This window comes from Triticum urartu, chromosome 6A (assembly GCF_056163025.1).
Source record: "Triticum urartu cultivar PI428250 chromosome 6A, HENAU_Tu73, whole genome shotgun sequence".
Taxonomy (NCBI): domain Eukaryota; kingdom Viridiplantae; phylum Streptophyta; class Magnoliopsida; order Poales; family Poaceae; genus Triticum; species Triticum urartu.
In genome coordinates, this window is record NC_141878.1 from 21403320 (window position 1) to 21409160 (window position 5841).

Here is a 5841-nt window from a genome sequence, read left to right on the forward strand (position 1 = left end):
ATGGACCCGTAGGTCTATGGTGAACTACTCACACATCATCGGTAGGGTAACAAGGTTGATGTAGAAGCCTTTCGTGATTGATTACCCCTCTGGCAAGATGCCGGAAAAGGCCTCCAGATGGGATCACAGAAGAAGAGAAGCTTGCGGTGGAGGAAAAGTTATTTTGTGGGGTTCTCTGATGGTTTCCCAATATCTGAGAATTTACAAAAGTGGAAATACGTCAAAAGGAGCCACGTGGGACCCACAAGGTAACAGGACGGGCCACCCCTAGGCGCACCCTATTTCCTTGTCTCCTCCTCGTAGGTCTTCTGGCCCTCCCCCGAAGTTTCTAGGGTCTCTTTTGTCCAGAAAAATCGTAAAAAAGTGTCGTAGCGTTTGGACTCCATTTGGTATCGATTTTCTGAAAAACCAAAAACAAGTAGAAAACAACAAATGGCATTGGCACTAGGTTAATAGATTAGTTCCCAAAAATGATATAAAATAACATATAATTGCATATAAAACATCAAAGATTGATACTATAATAGGGAACAATAAAAAATTATGTTGGAGACGTATCAGCGCATGGGCGGGCCCATCTCATGCTCGCCATCAGGGGCGCCTAACAACAGTAGCTGGGCCGCCCTACTGACACTCTGGCGCTTGCACCACAGTAGCAGCCAGGACGCTTCCGTGGCAAGGGGTGGCTCACTCACAAGGAGCCCGACTACTGGCCTTCCCAACGGCCCAAGGCCCACCACATACCCGACGACAGGAAGGAGCCCGGAGGAGCATATAGGCATCATAGATCATCTTGGCCCAGGTCTACATTGGCGGCGGCCTAGATCGCATCTTCCTCGTTGTAAAACCGTAGCCTCCAACCGTATCCTTGGATGATGAGCATGATTGCAATGTTGTTAGTATGAATTCTTTGAATACCCATGATGCTAATGATATGCAAAGCCACAAGCTTGGGGATGCTATGTTTGATGAAGATGATATGCTTGGTCCCCCATGTTTTGATGAGCAAATTTATTATGATGAAAGCATGCCTCCTATTTATGATGATTGTTGTGATGACATGTATGCTATAAAGAATAAAGATAACCATGAAACTTGTGATCGTGATTTTAATTTTCAATTGGATTATGCTTCACAAGATAGTTATTTTGTTGAGTTTGCTCCCACTACTATTGATGAGAAAAAATTTGGTTATGTGGAGAGTAATAAAAATTCTATGCTTGTAGATCATGAAAAGAATGATTTATGTGATGGTTATATTTTTGAATTCATTCATGATGCTACTGAAAATTATTATGAGGGAGGAATATATGCTTGTAGCAATAATATCAAGTTTCCTCTCTATGTGTTGAAAATCTTGAAGTTATGCTTGTTTTGCCTTCCTATGCTAGTTGTTTCATGTTCCCATAAGTTGTTTGCTCACAAAATCCCTATGCATAGGAAGTGGATTAGACTTAAATGTGCTAGTCATATTCTTCATGATGCTCTATTTATTATTCAATTGTTATCTTTTAGGTGAGCAGCATTGAAATCATCATGCCTAGCTAGGGGCGTTAAACGTTAGCGCTTGTTGGGAGGCAACCCAATTTTATTTTTGTTCCTTGCTTTTTGTTCCTGTTCAGTAATAAATAAAACATCTAGCCTCTGGTTAGATGTGGTTTTATGTTTTAATTAGTGTTTGTGCCAAGTAAGACCTATAGGATCTTCTTGGATGATAATTATTTGATCTTGCTGAAAAAGACAGAAACTTTCTGCTCACGAAAAGAATTGTTCAAAATCACCAGAAAGTGATAAAATAATGATTCCAATTGCAGTAGATCAATAATAAAATTATCTAGGTCGTCCAATTTTGGCAGATGTTTCTGAGTTCCAGAAGTCTGCATTTGATGCAGATTACTACAGACTGTTCCGTTTTTGACAGAATCTGTTTTCTATGTGTTGTTTGCTTATTTTGATGAATCTATGAGTAGTATCGGAGGGTATGAACCATAGAGAAGTTGGAATACAGTAGATATTACACCAATATGAATTTATAATGAGTTCACAACAGTACCTAAGTGGTGATTTATTTTCTTATACTAACGGAGCTTACGAGTTTTCTGTTGAGTTTTGTGTTGTGAAGTTTTTAAGTTTTGGGTAAAGATTCGATGGACTATGGAATAAGGAGTGGCAAGAGCCTAAGCTTGGGTATGCCCAAGGAACCCCAAGGTAATATTCAAGGACAACCAAGAGCCTAAGCTTGGGGATGCCCCGGATGGCATCCCCTCTTTCGTCTTCATTCATCGGTAACTTTACTTGGAGCAATATTTTTATTCACCACATGATATGTGTTTTGCTAGGAGCGTATTTTTATATTATTAGTATTTGCTTGATGTTATTTAGAATAATGTTTTGCATCTCTATTTTCAATAAAAATGTCAAGGATAGCCTTTACCATGCTTATTTTGCAAGTATACATGTTGCTGTTTCAAAACAGAAAGTTTACTCTGTTGCAAACATTCCCTAGAAAAGTCAGAATATGATAAAATTTTGACATTTTTTGCATATTGAGCTCTGATAAAGTTTCTACAGTGTGGTAGAATTTCATAATTTTTGGAGTTAGGGAAGTATGATGAATCTTGCATTCTTTATATACTGTACTGTTTTGGCAGATTGCTGTTATGTTTGCATTGTTTGCATATGTTTGCTTGTTTAATGATTCTATTCGAGGATAGGAGTATTAAATATGCAGAGGCATTTATTATGAAATGTTGAATAATAATTTCAGTGATTTGTTACATTAGAAAATGATAAGGTTTTTGCATTGGTTTATACTAACTTGTCTCACGAGTTCTTGTTGAGTTTGGTGTGGATGAAGCTTTCGAGATTTAGGAAACCGTGACATGAGAGGAATTAAGGAGACACAAAAGCTCAAGCTTGGGGATGCCCAAGGCACCCCAATATAATATTACAAGAAGTCTCAAGCATCTAAGCTTGGGGATGCCCCGGTAGGCACCCCACGTTTCTTCTTCAACAGTTATCGGTTAGTATCGGTTGAGCCTAAGTTTTTGCTTCTTCACATGACGAGTGCTATCCTTGAAATGTAGTTTTATTTTATTTTGCTTGTTGTTTGAATAATATTCCAAGATCTGAAATTCTTAAATGAGAGTCTTCACAAAGCTACATAATTATTTAACTATTCATTGATCTTCACTTATATCTTTTTGGAGTAGTTTGTCATTTACTCATGTGCTTCACTTATATCCTATGAGTAAATGGTTGAATGAGTTGAATATCATAAATATGAAATTATATATGTTTCATACGCTTATCCCATGGGGAGTAATGACTTCACATATAAGAAGTAGAGGTGGTAAATTTATTGAAGGTTAGCAAACATAGTATTGGTCACTTGAACAATTCATGAAAGAATATTGAAGGAAGAGAGGTTTCACATATAATATACTATCTTGGACATCTTCTATGATTGTGAGCCCCATTAATTATTTTCAAAGTTGATCAAATTATTTGAAGTTGGACAAGGAAGACAACATAATGAGTTATGCTTGGGTATATTTATATAGAAGTTATATTGTTATGGATCGTCTAGCATGTGGTGCTTGCTATTTAGAATCCTTTGCTAGCCAAAATATCTGCACTAAGCAGGAATACTGCTTGTGCATCCCAATTCCTTGAACCAAGTTTCTTCCATGAGTGTCCACCATACCTACCTATATGCGGTATTTACCTGCTGCAAGTAAATTTGCATGTGCCAGACTCTAAACCTTCAAATAATAATCTGTTTTGTATGCCCGAATCGCTCATGTAGCGACTAGGGGCTGTCAGTATATGATAAGTAAGTTGGGCAGCGAAACATTAAGCCCCTATCTTTCTCTGTGTTCGATGGATGCTATTTGTTCTAAAAATATGCTTTGAGTGGTAGCAATCATGGAAGACTACATGATAGTTGAGTATGTGGGATTTGCTAAATCAAAGCTCTTACATAGACCCTTCCTGAAAATAAGATGAATTGCAATTGTTTGATGACTGAGAACATAGTTTGTTAGTTTTCAAGAAAGTTTATGGTGTATGCTTTAACATGTGAATAGCTTGTTACTTGATCATGAAAAGTTTTATGAGTTGAGCTACTGTTATGACATATAATGATGCTCGAAAAGGTGATTGAAATTATCATTGATCAAACTTGTGCACCTGCTAGCATTCACACTTCATAAATTATTTGTTTTATCATTTACCTACTCGAGGAGAAGCAGGAATTAAGTTTGGGGATGCTGATACGTCTCCAACGTATCTATAATTTATGAAGTATTCATGCTATTATATTATCCTTCTAGGATGTTTTACATGCATTTATATGCTATTTTTTATGAATTTTGGGACTGACCTATTAACCTAGAGCCAAGTGTCAGTTTCTGTTTTTTCCTCATTTTTGAGTATCGCAGGAAAGGAAAACCAAACGGAGTCTAATTGACCTGAAACTTGACGGAGCTTATTTTCGGACCAGAAGAAGGCCATGGAGTAAAAGGAGTTGGGCCAGAAAAGTCCTGGGCTGCCCACAAGGGTGGGAGGCGCGCCCTCTACCTCATGGCCGCCTCGGAGACCCCCCTGACTTGTTCCTGACGCCAAAACCTCTTATATATACAGAAACCCCCAGAACATAACCTAGATGGGAGTTCCGCCGCCGCAAGCCTCTGTAGCCACCGAAAACCAATCTAGACCCGTTCCGGCACCCTGCCGGAGGGGGTGTCGTGGTTCCAAGACTGACCGTAGAATGGGGGGTAAGTATGAGGAGGCAAGATCCTAGCTATGGCGAAGTTGTACACGCAAGTTTTACGAGTTCAGGCCCTTCTTAGAGAAAGTAATAGCCCTATGTCTCGGTGCCCGGAGGTGGTCGACTGGATTATGCGTGTGTGTGTGTGTGTGTTACAGGGGGTGCAAACCCTTGTGCCTGTGGAAGGAGGTGGCTTATATAGAGTGTGCCAGGACCCCTGCTAGCCCACTTTACAAGGAGTTCAATGTACATAAAGAGGAAGCGTTACAGGTAACATTCGCAATAAAGTGATATAAATGATCATTAAGTCTATGAGTAAACGCCCGACCGTTGCTGTGCAGAGTGACTTTAGATCTTCTGTATGTCAAGTGGTTTCTGTTACAGTCGAGTGACATTGATTCTTCTGAGTGGAATGTTTTTGGTCGAGTGGATGATGGTACCCTTCAAATGCTTCTGACTTTAGGGTGATGTCCTTGGGGAGGATGTCTAGGTCAGGCCTATAACCCTACCCTAGGTACATAGCTTCATCATTAGCCCCCGAATGGTTCAGAGTTTGAGTGGAGGAGGAGTTGAAAATACTTCCGATTCAATTTTTGTGCTTCAGAAGTGTCTTGTTGGGATCGACGAATCAACACGGTGACACCAACTTCTTTTTCAGTCGCCTTGATCCATTCTTGGTTTTGTCGAGTGAACTTTTACTGAAAAGCCTCGAGCGTTGATATGGAGAAAATCTTCCATCTGACGGGTTGCTCCGTTGTCCGCGGATCTCGCGGGATTTGAATTTTGGGAAGCGCGCGGGCGGAGGAGGCCGCAGTAATCCGGGTGGATTAGGCAGGGCCGCCTCAATTTCTGCGCCACCTTTTTCGCCACGTATTGCGCACGCGACTGTTGCGGGATTTGATAGGATCGCCCGGGTCCACAGGTCAGTCACTCGGAAGCAACCTCATATAAGGCGTCGGGCTGGGGTTTTTGAACAGTGTGTTCCCATTCTTCCTCTTCCTTCTCCGTTTTCTCCATCGCATCCGGTCCTGCCCCGGCGGTGCCGCTCTGTTCGAGCTCTATCCACTGCG